This window comes from Mobula birostris, chromosome 2 (genome assembly GCF_030028105.1).
Source record: "Mobula birostris isolate sMobBir1 chromosome 2, sMobBir1.hap1, whole genome shotgun sequence".
NCBI lineage: Eukaryota > Metazoa > Chordata > Chondrichthyes > Myliobatiformes > Myliobatidae > Mobula > Mobula birostris.
The window spans coordinates 134,200,736-134,224,104 of NC_092371.1; the positions used below are offsets into that span (position 1 = coordinate 134,200,736).

General features: G+C 42.7%; 1 protein-coding gene across 1 annotated transcript in view; it reads right to left on the reverse strand.

Moving 5' to 3' along the window:
• The window catches only part of LOC140210901 (dynein axonemal heavy chain 8-like), a 1,093,299-nt gene that overhangs the window by 1,017,330 nt on the left and 52,600 nt on the right, over nucleotides 1-23,369 (reverse strand). The gene's annotated exons all lie outside the window — the stretch shown is intronic.

Consider the following 23,369-nt stretch of genomic DNA (forward strand, 5'->3'; position numbering starts at 1 on the left):
AGAATCCCCTAAATGTTAACATTCAGGTTTAGTCAGTAGATAGGATAACTAATGCAATGTTAGCATTCATTTTGAGAGGACTAGAATATAAAAGCAAGAGTGTAATGCTGAGTCTTTATATGGCTTTGGTCAGACCTATTTGGAGTACTATGAGCAGTTTTAGATTCCTTATTTTAAAAAGGATATTCTGGAATTGGAGAAGGTCCAAAGGAGGCTCATGAGAATGATCCTGAGAATGAAAGAGTTAACGTATGAGGAGTGTTTGATGGTTCTGGGCCTGTACTCACTGGAGATTAGAAGAATGAGGAGGCTTCACATTGAATATAGAAAACCCTAGATATAGTGGGCATGGAGAGAATGCTTCCAATAACAGGAGGGGGGTCTAGGACCAGAAGGCACAGACCCAGAAAAGAAAGATACCCCTTTAGAACAGAGGTAAGGAGGAATTTCTTTAAACAGAGGGTGGTGAATCTGTGGAATTCATTACCACAAATAGCTATGGAGGCCAATTCATTGGTTATACTTAAGGGGGAGGTTAATAGGCTTTTGTTTAGTAAGGATTCAAAGGTTACAGGGAGAAGGCAGGAGAGGCATAATAAATCAGACAGGACAGAATGGCGAGCAGACTTAATGGTCTAATTCTGCCCCAATCTGTTATGGTCTTAAGGATATAGAATATTTCCAGATATGGGTGGAGAAATAGCAGAATGTGTTTAATCAGATCGAGTCTGAGGTGTTGCAGTTTGGGAGATAAATGTAAAGGGAAAGTACATAGTTAAAGGCAGGACTCTTCATAGCACTGACATACAGAAGGATCTGGGGATTCAAGTCTATTACTGCTTGAAAATGATTGCACAGGTTTATAGGGTGGTAGAGAAGCTATGCTTGTATGGCATGCTTGTATTTATCAGTCAAGGCAATGAGTTCAAGTCAGGAAGTTATATTGCAGCTTTGTAATCCTCTAGTTAGGCCACATCTGGAATATTGCATTCAATTCTGGTGGGCCATAATAGGAAGGATGTGGAGGCTTTGAAGAGGAGGCAGACGAGGAACCAAGATAGTGCCTGGATTAAAGGACACATGCTTTGGAGGAGGTTGAACAGTCTAAGGTTGTTTTGCCTGGAGCAAAGGATGCTGAGGAAAGACATGATAATAAATTTATAAGATTAGAACATAGAACAGTATAGTACAAAAACAGACCTTTTGGCCTACAATGTTGTGCAGAAATAATTAAACAAGTAATTAAATTCTGACTGAAGTGATGTCTTCTGCCCACACAATATCCATATCATACATTTCTATGCACATTCATGTGCCGATCTATGACCCTCTTAAACACCTCAATGGTAGTGCCTCTACTACCACTTCTGGCAGTGCATTCTGGACTTCCAAAATTCTTTTTGTAAAACAAAAACTTGCCCTGCACATCCGCTTTGAAATTACACCCCTCCACTTAAATGTATGTCCTTTGATATTAGACATTTTGACCCAGAGAGAAAGATACAGACTGTCTACTCTATCTATGCTTCTCATAATCTATAATCATATGCCTCTCTTTCTATCAAAAGAAAACAACCCCAGTTTGTCTAACTTATCTATATAGCACATGCTCTCTAATCCAGGCAGCATCTTGGTAAAACTCATGCAGCCTCTTCTAAGCCTCCACATCCTTTCTATTACAGGGAAATCAGAACTGAAATGCAATACTCCACATACCGCCTAATTAGAGTTTCATAAAGCTGAAATGTAACTTCCCAATTCTTGAACTCAATATCTCGACGAATAAAGGCAAACATGGCCTGCTGAGTTCCACCAGCATTTTGTGTGTGTTGCTTGAATTTCCAGCATCTGCAGATTTTCTCGTGTTCATGTCATATGCCTTCTTGTGGTCACTTTCAGAGAGCTATGGACTTAGAATCCAAGATAGTTCTACACACCATTGCCGTTAAGGGTCTTGCCATTAACTATGTACCTCTTCCTTTACATTTGATCTCCCAAAGAGCAACATTTGGACAGATTAAACTTATTTTCCACCTTCTCTGCCAATATGTTAAAAGGCCTGAACAGATTAGACATGGCAAAGTTATTTCCTATGCTAGGGAAGTCTAGGACAAGAGGGCACGACTTCAGGATTGAAGGACGTCCATTTAGAACAGAGATACAGAGAAATTACTTTAGTCAGAGGGTGGTAAATCTGTGGAATTTGTTTCCATGGGCAGCTGTGGAGGCCAAGTCATTGGGTGCATTTAAAGCATAGATAGATAGGTTCTTGATTAGCCAGGGCATCAAAGGGTATGGGGAGATGGAAAGGGAGTGGAGATGTCTGAAAGAATTGCATTAGCCCATGATTGAATGGCGGAGCAGACCTCGATGGGCTGAATGGCCTACTTCTGCTCCTATATCTTATGGTCTTAATATTTGTAACTGCTCTACAGTATAACCTGTTGTATCCTTTGTCTATCTTCAGGAAACACAACTGCTCCTCCCTCCTCATCATCCTCAATACAGGTGCCCCCAGGGGCTGTGTGTTGAGCCCATTGCTGTACACTCTGCTCACAAGTGACTGCACGGTCAAACACCCGAGTAATAACATTGTCAAGTTCGCCAATGACATGACAGTAGTGGAGCTCATTACCAACAACAATGAGACAGCCAACAGAGGAGGTACCGGGCAAATAACCTCTTCCTCAAAGGCAACAAGATAAAGGAGCTGGTGATCCACTTCAGGAGAACTCACACCACTCGCACCCATATAACAATAACAATTACAACACAGAAACAGGCCATCTCGGCCCTTCTGGTCTGTACCGAACTCTTACTCTCACCCTTCTTACATCGGTGGTACAGCAGTGTAAAGTGCAAGCATTTTAAGACTCCTGACAATGCACATCTTGCACGACCTCTCATGGTCCCAAAACACTTGCTACACAATCAGGAAAGCTCACCGATGCCTTTACTTTCTGAGAAGACTGAAGAGAGCTGGGCTATGCACATCTATACTCACATCATTCTAGAAATGTGCAGTGGACATGAAGGCTCCACAACATGTAGTTAAAACCGCCCAATGCAAAACTGAAACCAGTCTATGTGCCATCAATGACATATAGTATAGTATATACAAAGAGGTGCCAGAAAAGCCAGTAACATCATTAAGGATCCCACCCATCCTGCTCATGGGCTGCTTGTCTCAATGTCATCAGGGAAGAGGCTACATAGCATCCACGCCAGGACCACCAGACTCATATAGTTACTTTCCCCAAGAAGTAAGGCTAATCAATACCCCCACCCACTAACCCACCCCTCCACACCCCCCCTCACCACTACTTCATAATTTCCTGTCAATCACCTTATGTACAGACACTCTTGTGCCTAATGTAACCAGGAAGAGATACAAACAATCTATATTGTGTTCTTGATCTTATTGTGTTTTTTTTGTGCAGCATCAGATCCAGAGTAACATTTTTTTCATTCTTGTTTACACCTGTGTACTAGAAATTACATTAAATAATCTTGAATCTTCTACAGCACCAGCCTTTGTATCATCCCCTAACCTACTAGCCCACCCATCCACATTTTCAACCAGGTCATTTGTATATATTTCAAACAGCAAAGGTCCCAGTACAGATCCCTATAGAACAATACTAGTCACAGCTAGAATACATCCCACTGATCTCTACCTATTGGCAAGCCTTTTCTGCATCCAAATGACCAAGTGATCATGCATCTTAGTCTTCCGGATGAGCCTATCATGAGTGACCTTTTGTCAAGACTTACTAAAATTGATGTACACAACATCCAGAGCTCTACTTTCATCAAACACCTCCATCACCTAACCAAAAAACTCAATCAAATTGAAAAAATATGACTTGCATGCAGACAGCCATGTTATTATGAGAGGCAGATATGGAGTAGACTGCCAGTATCTTTCTCCCAGAGTTGAAATATGTAATACTGCCAGGAATAAGCTAAGACCATAAGACCACAAGATATAGGAGCAGAGGTGGGCCATTCGGCCCATCGAGTCTGCTCCGCCATTCAATCATGGCTGATCCAATTCTTCCAGTCATCCCCACTCCTCTGCCTTCTCCCCATACCCTTTGATGCCCTGGCTAATCAAGACCCTATCTATCTCTGCCTTAAATGCACCCAATGACTTGGCCTCCACAGCCGCTCATGGCAACAAATTCCACAGATTTACTACCTTCTGACTAAAGTAATTTCTCCGCATCTCTCTTCTAAATGGATGTCCTTCAATCCTGAAGCCATGCCCTCTTGTCCAAGACTCCTCTATCATGGGAAATAACTTTGCCATATCTAATCTGTTCAGGCCTTTTAAAATTCGGAACGTTTCTATAAGATCCTCCCTCATTCTCCTGAACTCCAGGGAATACAGCCCAAGAGCTGCCAGACATTCCTGACATGGTAACCCTTTCATTCCTGGAAGATATAGGAAGGTATAGGAAGCAGGGAGTAAATAAGGTGCTTGAGGAGTATAAGAAGTGCAAGAAAATACTTAAGAAAGAAATCAGGAGTGCTAAAAGACATGAGGTTGCATTGGCAGTCAAAGTGAAGGACAATCCAAAGAGCTTTTACAGGTATATTAAGAGCAAAAGAATTGTAAGGGATAAAATTGGTCCTCTTGAAGATCAGAGTGGTCACCTATGTGTGGAACCAAAGGAAATGGGGGAGATCTTAAATAGGTTTTTTGCATCTGTATTTACTAAGGAAACTGGCATGAAGTCTATGGAATTAGGGGAAACAAGTAGTGAGATTATGGAAACTGTACAGATCGAAAAGGAGGAGGTCCTTGCTGTCTTGAGGAAAATTAAAGTGGATAAATCCCCGGGACCTGACAGGGTGTTCCCTTGGACCTTGAAGGAGACTGGTGTTGAAATTGCAGGGGCCCTGGCAGAAATATTTAAAATGTCGCCATCTACAGGTGAGGTGCCGGAGGATTGGTGAGTGGCTCATGTTGTTCCGTTGTTTAAAAAGGATCGAAAACTAATCCGGGAAATTATAGGCTGGTAAGTTTAACGTCGTAGTAGGTAAGTTATTGGAGGGAGTACTAAGAGACAGAATCTACAAGCATTTGGATAGACAGGAACTTATTAGGGAGAGTCAACATGGCTTTGTGCGTGGCAGGTCATGTTTGACCAATCTATTGGAGTTTTTCGAGGAGGTTACCAGGAAAGTGGATGAAGGGAAGGCAGTGGATATTATCTACATGGACTTCAGTAAGGCCTTTGACAAGGTCCCGCATGAGAGGTTAGTTAGGAAAATTCAGTCGCTAGGTATACATGGAGAGGTGGTAAATTGGATCAGACATTGGCTCAATGGAAGAAGCCAAAGAGTGGTAGTAGAGAATTGCTTCTCTGAGTGGAGGCCTGTGACTAGTGGTGTGACACAGGGATCAGTGCTGGGTCCATTGTTATTTGTCATCTATATCAATGATCTGGATGATAATGTGGTAAATTGGATCAGCAAATTTGCTGATGATACAAAGATTGAAGGTGTAGTAGACAGTGAGGAAGGTTTTCAGAGCCTGCAGAGGGACTTGGACCAGCTGGAAAAATGGGCGGAAAAATGGCAGATGGAGTTTAATACAGACAAGTGTGAGGTATTGCACGTTGGAAGGACAAACCAAGGTAGAACATACAGGGTTAATGGTAAGGCACTGAGGAGTGCAGTGGAACAGAGGGATCTGGGAATACAGATACAAAATTCCCTAAAAGTGATGTCAGAGGTAGATAGGGTCATAAAGAGAGCTTTTGGTACATTGGCCTTTATTAATCAAAGTATTGAGTATAAGAGCTGGAATGTTATGATGAGGTTGTATAAGGCATTGGTGAGGCCGAATCTGGAGTATTGTGTTCAGTTTTGGTCACCAAATTACAGGAAGGATATAAATAAGGTTGAAAGAGTGCAGAGAAGGTTTACAAGGATGTTGCCGGGACTTGAGAAACTCAGTTACAGAGAAAGGTTGAATAGGTTAGGACTTTGTTCCCTGGAGCGTAGAAGAATGAGGGGAGATTTGATAGAGGTATATATCTTTTTCCACTGACGCAAAGGGAGAAAAAAACCAGAGGACATGGGTTAAGGGTGAGGGGGGAAAAGTTTAAAGGGAACATTAGGGGGGGCTTCTTCACACAGAGAGTGGTGGGAGTATGGAATGAGCTGCCAGACGAGGTGGTAAATGCGGGTTCTTTTTTAACATTTAAGAATAAATTGGACAGATACATGGATGGGAGGTGTATGGAGGGATATGGTCCATGTGCAGGTCAGTGGGACTAGGCAGAAAATGGTTCGGCACAGCCAAGAAGGGCCAAAAGGCCTATTTCTATGGTTCTATGGTTCTATGATAGAAGTGGAGGCAAATACAATACAAACAATTAAAAGGCTATAGACAGGCACATGATTGTGCAAAGAATAGAAGGATGTGGACATTGTGCAGGCAGAAGATTAGTTTAGTTAGGCACTAGTTCAATTAATTTGGCACAACATCATGAGTAAATGACAATCCTAAAGAGATTCTGTAAGTATACTGTATAAATGCAAATAGGAGTGGGAATAAGGCCCCTTAAAGATCAATGTAGCCTGCATGTGTGGAATGATAGGGGATGGGTGAGGTCTTAAATGAATATTTCTCCTCTATATTTACTGTGGAGAAGTTCATGGAAGCTAGAAAATTCAGGAGCTACAATAGATGTTTTGAAATATATGCATATTGCAAAAGAGGTGGTGCTGTCCATGCCACTCATCAAGTACCTATTTACACTTACAGCCTTTACCAGCAGATGGCCAACACAGAACATCCTGTAATAACTGACTTACAGACATCCTATATTCAAGCAAGCTCACATAAAATTATTAAATTTGAAAGTCTGCCATATCTATATATGTTTATTCCTACAAATGGAAAACATATTTTCCTTCTCTACTCATTATAATTATTGCTCATTAGTTTTCTGTGCTTTTGATGCCATTCATTGCAATGTTGTCAAGTATTTTTATGTATTTTCCAACTTTTGAACAAAATTTACTTCTAGATACCTGTAAAAATGGGAACTGTTTATTATTCAGTGATAGCTCGTAGTCTTCTATGATTCAAGTGCTCATCTAGATAGTTCTTAGATGTTATAAATATTCACATCATTTATCGACAATACCAACCACCACACTCTGAGGAAACATTTCTTTCCCATATCCCCTCTAAAGCTTATACTTCTGAACTTAAACCTATGCTATCTGGTTACAAACACCTCTGTCAGGTGAAATGTTTGGGACTGGGAAGTCATTATCTGAGGTATAGAATTTTCAAGTGAGCCAGAGGGAGATGTAAAAGAGGAGCTGACAATGCACTTTAGTCAAGGACTGCTTCAGTATTGAGGGCAACTATCTTAAAAAGGCTCACTAAATGAGACCATATAGGTAGAAATCAGAAACAAAAAAATGTGTTATCACTTTGCAGAGGGTGTATTACAGAGCTCCTAAGAATTAAGAGGAGATAGCGGAACAGGCAAATTACAGAGAGAAGTAATAAAAAGAGGCTCATAATACAAAGGAATTTCAATTTCCCAAATATTAACTGAGATGGCCTTAGAGCAGGTGTTCCCAACCTTTTTTTATGCCATTAACCTCTAACATTAACCAAGGCGTCCATGGACCCCAGGTTGAAAACCCCTGCCAGAAAGTAAAAAGATCAGAGGGGGTGGAATTTTTGAGATATGTCCAATAATTTTTTTAAAGAGGTATTTAGATAGTCTGACAATGTAGGGATCATTCTTGAACTTATCTTGTGAATATAGCCAGTCAAGAGGAGGCACCGGCAGTGGGAGAGTATTTTGGAGACTGATTGTAACTCTGTATATTTCAAAGAGGTTATTGGAAAAAAATAGGGATGGACCTGGAATATGGGTCTTAAATTAGAGGAAAACCAATTTCATTGAAATAAGAAAGAACATGGCAAACTCAAACCAATAGTATTGTCACTTTATTAGGTACAGGAGGTAACGTTCATGGCCTTCTACTGCCGTAGCCCATCCATTTCAAGGTTCAACTTGTTGCACATTCAAAAAAGATCTTCTGCACACCACTGTTGTAATGAGTGATTATTTGAGTTACTGTCGCATTCCTGTTAGCTTGAACCGGTCTGGTCATTCCTCTCTGAACTCTCATTAATAAGGCATTTTCACCCACAGAACTGTTGCTCCCTGGATGTTGTTTTTTTTTGTTTTAAGCACCTTTCTCTGTAAACTCTAGAGACTGTTGTGTGTGAAAATCCCAGAATATCAGCAGTTGCTGAGGTACTTGCACCAACAATCTTCCACGATCAAAGTCTCTTAGATCATATTTCTTCTCCATTCTGAAGTTTGATCTGAACAATAAATGAACCACTTGATCACGTCTGCATACTCCTATGCATTAAAATACTACCACAGACTGGCTGATTAAATATTTACATTAACAAACAGGTGTACAGGTGTACCTAATAAAGTGGCCACTGAGGGTATAGTGTATAGAACATCTGCACAGTGGGAAACCTTTAGAGGAGAAATCACGACATTTCAGGGCCAATGTATTCCAGTGAGGGTTAAAGCTAAAGGTATAAAGAATAAGGAACCCTGGATGACCAGGGATATTGAGGGAGGATAAAGAGAAATGAAGGAAGCATATGGCAGTTATAGAGAACTAAAGACAAGGGTGGCCAAAGAAGAATATAAGAAGTGTAGGGAGGTGCTTAACATGGAAATTAAGGAGACAAAGAGGGGTTCACAAAATAACTAGAAGGTAGTAATAAGGTAAATGTGAAGGGATCTTATAAGTATATTAAAGTCAAAAGAAAAACAGGGAATGAGTACAACACATTATAGGGACAACAGGCACAACCTGCACATGGAGTCAGTGGGCATAGGTAAGGTTGTAAATGAATACCTTCCACTGGTATTATAAAGGAAACAGACTTTGTATTTGAGGGATTTAGTGAAAAAGATGACATACTAGTGCAAGTTTCCATAAATAAAAAAGGACATGTGCCTATTCCCTGGATGATTCAATACCTACTGATAAAATGGGGTATTTTCAGGACCGGTGGGCGCCACAAGGCCTTGAGTACATTCTGGATAGTGATTTACATGTTATAATTTGAAGTTGTCAATAGACTGTATGGTGATATTCTAATGATATGTTTTTTGTAATCACTAAATAATCCACATTCGGAAAAGGAAAAATATAAAAAGGACATGCTCAAGGTCTTAGTGAAATTGATAGATAAATCTCTAGGACTGGATGAGGTTTATTCTTAGCTGCAATGGGAGGCATGGAAAGAGACTGTTGGATCTCTGGCTGAGATCCTTAAATTTTCACTGGTCACAACTTAGGTACCAGATAACTGAAGGATGGCAGAAACCACCCTTCTTTTCAAGGAGCACAGCAGGGGAAAGCCTGGCAATTACAGACCTGTAAGTCTAACACCAGTAATAGGAAAGTTATCTTAAAAATTCTTAAGGGCAGGAGAAAAGGAGATGCAAGATGGCGCTAGTGAACCTTGGCAACATTCTGGGGCAGTGGACAATAATTCTCGATGTACATCTTTCAGATTACTCTCACTGCAAACTGCAGTATGTAATTTCCCTTTAAGCAATACAAAGTGTGATTGATAAGTTCATGGCCTAAGGTAGAAGGGGATGAGTTATCATCTTCAACTTTCTGCACTTTCACTCAAAGAGTTGAACTGCATGTGCATGTAACAAGAGCTGTATAACATCTGCTTTTACCTTAGGCCACAAACTTCTCAATCACCCCTGCTGTGGACCACTTCTACGAAGAAGTGATTCATATGCTCCACGACATGTGTACATGTAGGAGGGGACTATGTTGAAAAGTAAATGTGCTAGGTTTTCTAAAATTGACTCCTTCTACCTTGGGCCACAAACTTATCAATCACCCCTTTTATAGTTTTAACTCAACTTAATGATTTACAGATTTCACGATCTTCTGAAGGACTCAGCAGACCAAGCACATATGGCACCTTAGGTGGAAAAAAGTTCATCACCGTGGCCAAAGGCCATGGAGGAGGGAGGAACTTCAAGCCAAGCTGAAACAGAGGGATGAGGCCCCCTCTACCCAGTATCTTGTTAGCAAACATGCAGTTGCTGAAGAATAAAATAGAGGTCCTCAGGTCAAGACTGCTCTACTGGAGGGAAATAAGGGATTGTTCTATACTATGTCTGTACGAGACTTGCTGTCTCCAGCCATGCCAGATACAATGATCAATCTGGAATGCTTCTTGATTTACTGGATGAATCAAACTGCTGATTCATAAAAGACAACAGGTGGAAGTCTGTATTTCATGATAAACTCTCGATGGTGCTTTGATGTGGCGTTTTTGTCGAACTCGTATTCCCCCAACCTTGAACACCTAACGATCAAATGCCATCTGTCTATTTACCAAGGGGGCTCTCCTCCATAATCTTGACCACAGTTTACATACCACTGGCCGATTATAATCAAGCATTTGAGATACAGCACAAAACAAGAAACAGTCCATCCCAATGCATTTCAAATCATAGTCAGGGACTTCAACCAGACTTGTTTGAAGAAAACCCTGACAAATTACATTCAGTATATAACCTGTAGCACCAGAGGTCCTAACACACTAGATCACTGTTATACTAAAATAAGGGATGCTTACTGTTCTATGCTCAGACTGCAATTCAGTAAATTGGATCACCTGGCTGTCCTCCCACCTGCATATAGGCAGAGGCAAAAGATATTAGGACAACAAAGAGGAGGTCGCAGGAGACAGAGGTGTGGCTACAGGATTGCTTCAAGTCAGTGGACTAGGACATGCTCAAGGATTCATCTGTGGATCTGTGAAATCACCATGGTTGTCACAAACTTTTATTAAAACAGTTATTGGTGAATGTGTTCTCACTAAATTATTCAGAGTCTTCCCCAGTCGGAAGCCCCGGATGAACCATGAGATCCATAATCTGCTGAGTGCCAGATCAAAAGTATTCAAGTCTGGTGAACAAGAAACTTACCAGAAGTCCAGGTATGATTTCTGGAAAGTCATTTCATAGGCAAAGCGGCAAGTCTGAACTAAACCTGAATCATCGAAGGATGCTTGGCAGTTGTGGCAGGGCTTGAGTACTATCACCTCTTATAAAGATAAATCAAGCAACAGAGGCAACAGCAGAACTTCGCTTCTAAATGAGTTCAATGCCTTCTAGGCTCGCTTTGACCATAAAAACATGGAGGAACCCTCATGAACTCCATCAGCCCCCAATAATTCTGTGATTTCAGTCTCTGAGGCCAAAGTGCGAGCAGCCTTCAGGAGGGTGAACTCATGAAAAGCATCCGACCCTGTTGGGGTATCTGAAAAGGCACAAAATACCTACGTTGATCAACTGGCTGGAGTGTTCACTGAGACCTTTAACCTCTTGCTTAAGCAGTCTGAGGTCAAGCAGGCTTCAATTATACCTATGCCTAAGATGAATGTGATGACCTGCCTCAATGACTATCGTCCAGTAGCACTTACATCCACAGTGATGAAGTATTTTGAGAGGTCAGTGATGAAACCTATTAACTCCTGCCTGAGAAGTGACTTGGATCCACTCCAATTTGCCTACCTGAGCAACAGGTCCACAACAGATGCTACCTCATTGGCTCTTTACTCAACCCTGAAACATCTAGACGCAAAAATGCATATGTCCGGATGCTCATTATCAACTACAGATCAGCATTCAATACCACTCTGCCCTCAAAACTAATCAATAAGATCTAAGACCCTGGCCTCAATACATCTTTGTGCAATTGGATCCTGGATTACCTCACTTGCAGACCCTAGTCAGTTCAGATTGGCAATAACATCTCTTCCACGATCTCCATCAGCACAGGTGCAGCACAAGGCTGTGTGCTTAGCCTCCTGCTTTACTCGCTTTACACTTATGATATGTAGCCAAGCACAGCTTCAATGCCATATTACTGATGGTAATACTGTCATAGGCTAAATCAAACATGGTGATGAATCAGCATATAGGAGGGAGATTGAAAATCTGTCTAAGTGGTACAATAACAACAATCTCTCACTCAATGTCAGCAAGACCAAGGAGCTGATTATTGACTTCAGGAAAAGAAAACAAGAGGTCCATGAGCCAGTCCTCAATGAAGGATCAGAGGTGGAGAGGGTCAGCAACTTTAAATTCCTCAGTGTTATTATTTCAAAGGACCTGTCCTGGGCGCAGAAGTGCAATTACAAAGAAAGCACAGCAGGCCTTTACTTCCTTAAGAGTTTGCGAAGATTTAGCATGATATCTAAAACTGACAAACTTCTAAAACTTTGACATGTGTAGTGGAAAGCATATTGACTGGCTACCTCCTGGTAAGGAAACACCAATGCCCTTGAATGGAAAAATCCTACAAAAAATCCATCACTGTTAAAGCTCTCCCCCCATTGAGCACATCTAAATGAAACACTACTGTAGGAAAGCAGCAGCTATCATCGGGTAGCACCCCCCCCCAACCCCACCCAGGACATGCTCTCTCCTCACTGCTGCCATCAAGAAGGTACAGGAGCCTCAGAACTCATACCATCAGGTTCAGGAACAGTTACTACCTCTCAACTATCAGAACCAAAGGCAATAACTTCACTTGCCCCATCATTGAAATGTTCCCAAAACCTATGGATTCACTTTAAAGGGCTCTTCATTTCATATTATAGGCATTTATCGCTAACCTATTTATTATTTTTATTTATATCCTTTTGTATTTGCACAGTTCTTGTCTGATATATCTACTAATTTTTTGAGAGGTAACCAAGTGTACTGATGAGGACAATGCAATAGAAATGGTTTACATGTATCTCAGCAAGGTGCCAGATGAGAGACTTGTTCAATAGGTTACTGCCCATGGGTTCCAGAATAAATTGGCAAATTGGATCCAAAATTGGCTTTGCTGTAGAAAACAAGGGTGGTGAGAGAAGGTTGATTTTGTGATTGGCTGTCTGTGATTATAAATGTTCCACATAGATCAATGCTGACACCCTTGCTGTCAAGTAATATAGGTGAATATTCGAGAGAAGGAAGGAATGATTGATAAGTTTGCAGATAACATGAAGTTTCGTGGATATTTTGAGAATGTGGAGAAAAGTCTTAGGCTACTGAGAGATATTGATAATATGTACTGAAAGATGGCATATGGAGTTTAATCCAGATAACTATGAGGTGTTACATTTTGGAAGTACTAATAAAGCTAGCAGGGTCTAAGGAAGTATTGAAGTATTGTGCAAGACCAAAGATCTTTGAAAATGGCAGTACAGGTAAATATTGTAATTAACAAGATATTTGATATATTTCATTAGAACATAAAACAGTACAGCACAGAAATAGACCCTTCGGTCTACTATATTGTGCCTAATTAATTAAACCATAAGACCATAAGACAAAGGAGCAGAAGTCGGCCATTCGGCCCATCGAGTCTGCTCTGCCATTTTATCATGAGCTGATCCATTCTCCCATTTAGTCCACTCCCCCACCTTCTCACCATAACCTTTGATGCCCTGGCTACTCAGATATCTATCAATCTCTGCCTTAAATACACCAAATGACTTGGCCTCCACTGCCGCCCGTGGCAACAAATTCCATAGATTTATCACCCTCTGGCTAAAAAAATTTATTCGCATCTCTGTTCTGAATGGGTGCCCTTCAATCCTTAAGTCACGTCCTCTCGTACTAGACTCCCCCATCATGGGAAACAACTTTGCCACATCCACTCTGTCCATGCCTTTCAACATTCAAAATGTTTCTATGAGGTCCCCCCCATTTTTCTAAACTCCAAGGAATACAGTCCAAGAGCGGACAAACATTCCTCATATGTTAACCCTCTCATTTCCGGAATCATTTTACTGAATCGTCTCTGTACCTTCTCCAATGTCAGCACATCCTTTCTTAAATAAGGAGCCCAAAACTGTCCACAGTACTCCAAGTGAGGCCTTACCAGTGCCTGATAGAGCTTCAACATCACATCCCTGCTCCTATACTCTATTCCCCTAGAAATGAATGCCAACATTGCACTCGCCTTCTTCACCACCGACTCAACTGGGAGGTTAACCTTAAGGGTATCCTGCACGAGGACTCCCAAGTCCCGTTGCATCTCAGAACTTTGAATTCTCTCCTCATTTAAGTAATAGTCTGCCCGTTTATTTCTTCTACCAAAGTGCACAACCATACACTTTCCAACATTGTATTTCATTTGCCACTTCTTTGCCCATTCTTCCAATCTATCCAAGTCTCTCTGCAGACTCTCTGTTTCCTCAGCACTACCGGTCCCTCCACCTATCTTTATATCATCAGCAAACTTAGCCACAAAGCCATCTATTCCATAATCCAAATCGTTGATGTACAATGTAAAAAGAAGCTGCCCCAACATGGACCGTAATTCCATGGGCTCTTATCTTGTTTAGCAGCCTCGTGTGGCACCTTGTCAAGGCCTTCTGAAAATTCAAATTTACAACATCCACTGCATCTCCTTTGTCTAACCTACTTGTAATTTCCTCAAAAAATTGTAATAGGTTTGTCAGGCAGGATTTTCCTTTAAGGAAACCATGCTGAGTTCTGCGTATCTTGTCATATGCCTCCAGGTACTCCATAACCTCATCCTTGACAACCGACTCCAACAACTTCCCAACCACTGATGTCAAGCTGCAGGTCTATAATTTCCTTTTTGCTTCCTTGTCCCCTTCCTAAATAGCTGAGTGACATTTGCAATCTTCCAGTCCTCCAGAACCATGCCAGAATCTATCGACTTTTGAAAGATCATTGCTAATGCCTCCGCAATCTCCACAGCTACTTCCTTCAGAACACAAGAGTGCATTCCATCTGGTCTGGGAGATTTATCTACCCTTAGACTATTCAGCTTCCTGAGTACTTTCTCTGTCGTAATTGTGACTGCGCACACTTCTCTTCCCTGACACCCTTGAGTGTCCAGTATACTGCTGATGTCTTCCTCAGTGAAGACTGATGCAAAATACTCGTTCGGTTCCTCCACCATCTCCTTATCTCCTATTACAATTTCTCCAGCATCATTTTCTATCGGTCCTATATCTACTCTCACCTGTCTTTTACTCTTTATATACTTGAAAAAGCTTTTTGTATCATCTTTGATATTATTTGCTAGTTTCCTTTCATAGTTCATCTTTTCCTTCTTAATGACCTCCTTAGTTTCCTTTTGTAAGCTTTTAAAAACTTCCCAATCCTCTGTCTTCCCACTAATTTTTGCTTCCTTGTATGCCCTCTCCTTTGCTTTAACTTTGCCTTTGACTTCTCTTGTCAGCCACGGTTGCATCCTTTTTCCATTCAAAAATTTCTTCTTTTTTGGAATATATCTGTCTTGTACCTTCCTCACTTCTCACATAAACTCCAGCCACCGCTGCTCTGCTGTCATTCCCACTAGTGTCCCTTTCCAGTCATCTTTGGCCAGATCCTCGCTCATGCCACTGTAATTTCCTTTACTCCACTGAAATACCGACACATCCAATTTCGGCTTCTCTTTTTCAAATTTCACAGTAAACTCAATCATGTTATGATCACTGCCTCCTAAGGGTTCCTTCACCTCAATCTCTCTAATCACCTCTGGTTCATTACACAATACCGAATCCAGTACAGTCGATCCCCTAGTGGGCTCAACAGCAAGCTGTACTAAAAAGCCAACTCACAGACATTCTACAAATTCTCTCTCTTGGGATCCAGTGCTGACCTGATTTTCCCAATCCACTCGCATGTTAAAGTCCCCCACAATTATCATAACACTGCCCTTCTGACAAGCCTTTCTATTTCCTGTTGTAATTTGTAGTCCACATCACTGCAGCTGTTTGGAGTCCTGTATATAACTGTCATCAGGGTCCTTTTACCCCTGCGATTTCCTAGCTCAACCCATAAAGATTCTGCACCTTCCGATCCTATGTCACCTCTTTCTAATGATTTGATATCATTTCTTACCAATAAAGCCACGCTACCCCCTCTGCCTACCTGCCTATCCTTCCGATACACCGTGTATCCTTGGACGTTCAGCTCCCAGAGACGTGCATCCTTTAGCCACGTCTCAGTGATGGCCACAATATCATACCTGCCAATCTGGAGCTGTACGACAAGATCATCCACCTTATTCCTTATGCTGCATGCATTTAAGTATAACACCTTAAGACTAGTATTTGGTACTTTTTGCTTTGATTGCACTGCAACTCATCCCAATGGCCGCAAATTTACCCCATCACCTGCCTGTCTTTCCTGACATCTTTACTGCTCACTATCTTAGATTTATTTCTGTTTTCCCCTTCCTCCACTTTATCATTCTGGTTCCCAACCCCCTGCCAAATTAGTTCAAGCCCTCCCTAACAGCTCCATTAAACCTTCCCGCCAGGATATTGGTCCCCTTCAGGTTCAGGTGTAACTCGTCCATTTTGAACAGGTCATACTTACCCCAGAAGAGATCCCAATGATCCAAGAATCTGAAGCCCTGACCGCTGCACCAGTCTCTCAGCCACGCATTTATCTGCCTGATCCTACTATTCTTGCCCTCAGTAGCACGTGGCACAGGTAGCAATCCCGAGATTACTACCCTCGAGGTCCTGCTTCTCAGCTTCCTTCCTAACTCCCGGAAATCTCTCTTCAGGACCTCCTCCCTTCTCTTATCTATGTCATTGGTACCAACATGTACCAAGACAACTTGGCTGCTCGCCCTCTCCCTTCAGAATACTCTGGACCCGATCCGAGACATCCCATACCCTGGCACCTGGGAGGCAACACACCATGCAGGTATCACTATCAGGCTCACAGAATCTCCTGTCTGTTCCCCTGACTATGGAATCTCCTATGACTACCGCATTCCTCTTCTCGCTCTTTCCCTCCTGCACAACAGCGCCAGGCTCAGTGCCAGAGACCCGGTCACCGTGGACGTCCCGTCAGGTCATCCTCCTCAACAGCATCCAGAACAAGATACTTGTTGCTGAGGGGGACAGCCACAGGGGCGCTCTCCACTATCGGGGCATTTTCCTTCCCCCTCCTGACAGTCACCCAGATTTCTGACCCCTGTAGCCTAGGGATGACTACCCTCCCTGTAGCTCCTGTCTATCACCTCTTCACTTTCCCTAATAAGCAGTAGGTCATCAAGCTGCAGCTCCAGATCCCTAACACAGTCTCTGAGGGGCTGCATCTCGGTGCACATGGTGCAGATGTGGCCATCAGGGAGGCTGGAGGTCTCCCAGGATTCCCACATCTGACACCCTGAACAAACCACTAACCCTGCAGGCATGCTATCTAATTCTATAGGAATGAAACAGGAAAAATAAGTCTACTCACCCACTTACCTCGCCAAACAGATGAACTTTTTAAACTGTTAGCTCGTACTGTTAGCTGTGAGAGCCCTGCTGTTCCTATCTGTACGGGCCGAATCGGCAAGGGGAAGAAAAAGAGTTGGTGCCTCGCGCTTGCCTCTTCCCGTTACTGCCAAAGCCCTACACTCTGCTACCACTCACCCCGCTGCCCGCTGTATAGGGTGGTCCCCTTTTTAATCTCTCCGTGCTGTCCTGTCTACGTCACGTGCCTGTGCAGTCTTGTCCTTCTTGCACTCGAAGAAGTTTTTTAAAAAACTGCCTTCCTTCAGAATTCAGCTCCCACGCCGCTCTGCTTGTCCCGATCCAAAAGAGAGCCGTTGAAACCTATGACATCTAATTAAACTAATGACACCTAAATGAACTAACATCATGCTTGCATATGGTCCAGATCCATCCATTCTCTGCACATTCATGTGCCTATCTAAAAACATCTTAATTGCCTCCATCATATCTGCCTCCAATACCACCTCCTGGCAGTACACTCCAGACACCTACCACTCTAAATCTTTAGAGAAAAAACTTGCACATGCGTCTCTGAACTGCCCCCACACCTTAAATCAATGGTCCCCAACCACCGGGCCCCAAAGCATGTGTTGCCGGGCCGCGAAGAAACTATATGATTTGGCGATATGAAACGATATGGGTCAGCTGTACCTTTCCTCATTCCCTGTCACGCCCACTGTTGAGCTTGAACGCACGCGAGGTCATAACCCATGCCGGAGGTCATCAGCTAGCATGAGTGAAAAAACAAACGTTGTTTGAGAATTTCTTTGGAAGAGGACATAAAAGGCCTAACGATGATGATAACGCAGAGACAGCTGAGGCAGAGACTGCAAAAAAAAAGCTTCCTTCCACAAAAAATACGACAAGTCCTATATAAAACATGGCTTTATTGCGACCAGTGACTCTCACGCTCTAAGCCCCCTGTATGTGATATGTGGAGACAAGCTGTCCAATGAGGCAATGAAGCCCTCAAAACTGCTTCGGCACCTTGAGTCCAAGCACCCTGCACTTAAAGACAAACCCGTTGAGTTTTTTTGAGTGGTAAAAACGTGAGCAAACGGGACAGAAGCAAGTGCTGAGAGCCACCACCTCCACAAATGCTGCTGTTCTGAGAATGTCGTACTTAGTGGCTAGCCTTATTGCTAGGGCTAAGAAGCCTTTCACCGTTGGTGAAGAATTGATTCTGCCTGCTGCCAATGGCATGTGCCGTGAACTGTTGGGAGAAGCTGCAGCCAACAAGATCGCACAGGTTTCTCTTTCAGCTACCGCAGTTTCAAGCAGAATTGATGACATAGCGGAGGACATCGAAGCACAGTTGTTGGAACAGCTTAAGAAGTCACCATGGTATGCCATCCAGGTCGATGAGACTACCGATGTCGACAACAAGGCAATGCTGCTAGTTTACGTGCGTGCGATATATATTTCAAGACGATGTTCAGGATGATATGTTGTGTGCACTGCTGCTACCAACTAACACAACTGGGGCAGAACTATTCAAGTCTTTGAATGACTTCAAGTTTGCCTGACATGTAGTCATTCAAAGACTTCAGGAGGATATGACCATTCTGTGTTGGAATGTGCACAGACCGGGCTGCAGCAATGATTGGACGAAGAGGTTGCTCCGGAATGCCAGTCTACACACTGTGTCATACACAGGGAAATGCTGGCTAGCCAAAAAATGTCACCTGATCTTAACAGCGTATTGAGTGACGTTGTTGAAGTTATCGATCATGTCAAAGCAAAAGCCCTTAACTTACGTCTGTTTGAGCAGCTTTGCGAGGAAATGGATGCAGAGCACAAACGCCTTCTCTTACACACTGAAGTCAGGTGGCTATCAAAGGGGAGAGCCCTGGCCAGGGTTTAAGAGAGCAGCTGCAGAGATTTCTTTCAGGAAAAAGTCACCACTGGCAGCACACTTCAGTGACGAGGAGTGGATAGCAAAACTCGTTTATTTGTGTGACATGCTCAATGAACTCAATTTGTCACTTCAGGGGAGAATGACAACTGTCTTCAAGTTGGTAGATAAAGTGTCTGCTTTCAAAGCCAAACTGGAACGTGGGGACAGCGAGTGGACAGGGGCATATTTGGCATGTTCCCAACATTAGCTGGGATTTTGGGAGAGACTGAGGCTGCACCGTCTTTCTCACAGCTGGTGCGCGATCACCTAACTTTGCTGTCGACAGAATTCGAGCGTTACTTCCCAACCGCAAATGACCCAAGACGTGCAAAGTTTGGGTCCGTGACCCATTTGTGAATGTCCCCGGTGAATCATCCATGTCAGCGCGGGAAGAAGATCAACTCCTCGAGCTTGCAAATGACGGTGGGCTGAAAAGTATGTTTGACAAAACATCTCTGCCAGCGTTCTGGATCAAAGACAAGGCTGAATGCCTTGAGATAGCCACGAAAGCACTGCAAACTTTGCTTCCATTTCCAACATCATATCTTTGTGAAGCAGGATTTTCTGCAATGAATGCAACGAAAACTAAATTGCGGAATAGACTGGACATAAGGAACCCTCTTTGAGTATCGCTGTCTCCCATCACCCCTCGATGGGACCGTCTTGTTGCAGGGAAACAAGCCCAGGGCTCCCACTGATTCAGCGATATTGGGTTGCTAAATGTCCCGTATTAGCCGGGACATCCCGTATATTGGGCTACATTGGTTTGTCCCATACAAGATCGCCCTTGTCCCGTATTTCCCCTGCTAAGGTACAGCGTTCCTATGAAACCTTTCGAACTGAAATGGCATAAAGCGAAGAAGCAATTACCATTAATTTATATGGGAAAATTTTTTGAGCATTCCCAGACCCAAAAAATAACCTACCAAATCATACCAAGTAACACTGACATATAGTAAAAGCAGGAATGATATGATAAATACACAGCCTATATAAAGTAGAAATAATGTATGTACAGTGTAGTTTCACTGGGCAGAATCGCCAAAAACGATTTGTAGAAAACAAATTGGCACGTACACGCATGCGCATGGCACTCATGCACACACAGGTACCCGCGCAAGGCTTCATGGTCATGGTAGTCTTTCTCGGAGCAAACACAGTGAGAAAGTTGGCAACCCTACCGCGCCCCCCCCCCCCCCCCCGGTCGGCCGGTCCGCAAGAATATTGTCAATATCAAACCAGTCCGCGGTGCAAAAAAGGTTGGGGGCCCCTGCCTTAGATACATGTCCGCCAGTATTAGGCATTTTGATCCTGGAAAAAAGATGGCATCTGTCTGCCTTCTCTATATTTGTCAAAATTTTACAAATTTCTATCAGAATTCCCCCTGCTTCTGCTGCTCCAGAAAAAAAACTAAGTTTGTCCAATCTCTCCTTATAGCACGTCTCTAATCCAATAGGCATACTGGTAAACTCCTCAACTCTCTCCGAAGCCTTCACCCCCTTTCTATAATGGAGCAAGCAGAATTGAATGCAACACTCCAGATGTGGAATAATGAGTGTTTTATAAAGCTGCAACAAAACTTCCTAACTCTTGAATTTAATGTTTCAACTGATAGAGGCAAGCATGCCCTATACTACCTTATCAACTAGTGTGGCAATTTTCAGTGAGCTGTAGAAATTGGACTCCACGATATCTCTGTACACCAATGCTTTTACTTTTCCTGTCATTAACTGTGTACTTTCCCTTTACACTTGATCTCCCAAAGTACAACACTTCACACCTGCCTGAATTAAACACCATCTGCCATTTCTTCACTATATCTGCAGCTGATTGATATCTTGCTCTCTCTTTTGGCAATCTTGAACACTATCCTATTATTCAGGGTACAGGACACTGAACCAGGGAGGTTGCAGAAGAGATTCACCAGGATACAGCCTGGGACAGAACATTTCAATTATGAAGATTCAAAAGACTTGGTCTGTTTTCCCAGAACAAAGTATGTTATGATGGGATATGATTAAGGAGTATAAAGTTATGAGGGTACAGATTAGATTAGATTATGTGGACACTCAGTCCTCGTTTATTGTCATTTAGAAATACATGCATGCATTGAGAAATGATACAATGTTCCTCCAGAGTGATATCACAAAAAAAAACAAGACAAACCAAAGACTAACGCTGATAAGACCACATAATTATAACATATAGTTACAGCAGTGCAAAGCAATACCATAATTTGATAAAGAGCAGACCATGGGAACAGTAAAAAAAGTCTCAAAGTTCCGATCAACTCTCGATAGTCCCCGATAGCAGGCGGCCGAAGGGAGAAACTCTCTCTGCCATAAACCACCAGGCACCGACAACTGTTGATGCATTGAAAGCACCTGACCACAGCCGACTCTGAGTCCGTCCGAAAACCTCGAGCCTCCGACTAGCCCTTCGACACCGAGCACTGAGCACCATCTCTGCTGAGCGCTTCGACCCCATCCCGGCCACTGAGCAACAAGTAAAGCTGAGGATTCGAGGCCTTCCCCTCCGGAGATTCTGGATCACACAATAACAGTGGCAGTGAAAAAGGCATTTCAGAAGTTTCTCCAGATGTTCCTCCATTCCCTCACGTCTGTCTCCATCAAATCAGGATTGTGCACGGCACCCTACTTGACAGATTACAGATATTATTCACCGGAGTGGCCGCGCAAGCTGCGTCACGCCGCCATCTTCTCCTCCTCCTCCAGGGATAGACTTCAGGAATCTTTACTCTCATCAAAGGTAATACCAATTTCTAGAATACTAGAAAACTAGAAAACAGGGAACTACATGCCAGAAAACTTAACTTCAGTTGTAGGGAAGTTACTAGAGGAAATTCTGAGGAACAAGATCTAGTACCAACTTTTGGATAGTCAAAGCCTGATCAGGAATAATCAGTTTGGTTTTGTGCAATGGAGGTCATGTCTGGCGAATCCTTTGGCGTTTTCAAAGAAGTAACTAAGAGGATAAATGAAGGCAAAGCCATGGAAGTTGTCCAAACAAACTTTGGTAAGGTCCTTCACAAGGGTCTGCAGGCAGGTTGGTCTAGAAGATTTGGTCATACGCGATATAGGGAAAAATATAGGTAGATTCAGAATTGACTCAATGATAGGAAGCAGAGGGTAGCAGTTGAAGGTTGATTCTCCGATTGGAGGCCTGTAACTGGTGAGTTGCCTCAGGGGTCAGTGTTGGAATCTCTGTTCTTCATTATGTATGAACATGAACGTACATGGCACAAATGGCAAGTTTGCTGTTGAGACTAAATCAGGGGATTTTGTCAATAATGAAGCAGGCTGCAATAAATTGCAAAAAGATTTAGATCAGTTGGAGAGATGGGATAAAGAATAGCAAATGAATTTCAACTTAGACAAGTGTAAGATGATGCATTTTGGATAGTCAAACCAGGGCAAGACTTATATAGTGATAAGCAAGTCATTGATGAGTGTTGTGAAACACAGGGACCTGGGAGTACAAGTGTACTGAGCATTGAGTTTAGGAGACATTATATTGCAATTATATAAGTCTTTGGTGAAACTGTACTTGGAATATTGTTCACAGCTTTGGTCACCCTGTAATAGGAAGATCATTGTCAAGCTGAAGAGGTTGCAGTAGATTTATGAGGGTGCTGCCTGGACTAAAAGGTCTGGGTTATAGGAAAAGGTTGGCCACACTGGATTTTTATTCCCTGGAGTGCATAAGAATGAGGGATGACCTCATAGGTTTATAAAATCATGAGGGATATGCATAAGATGGACAGTCAAAGTCTTTTCCTCAGGGTTGAGAGGTCTAAAATTGGAGGAAACTGAAGCAATTTGAGAAGGGAAGATTTAAAAGATTTATGAGGTATCTTTTTCATGCAGAGGGTAGTGCATGCCTGAAATGTACTGCCAGAGAAAGTATTCGAGGCAGGTACAATAGTAACATTTAAGGGGGATTTGGATAGGTACATGGAGGGAAGGTGCATAGAGGGTTATGGACCAAATGTGAGGCATGCTGAATTTGATATGGTCCAGTTGGAACATTGCTGATTTTTAACATTGCCCCAGGACATAC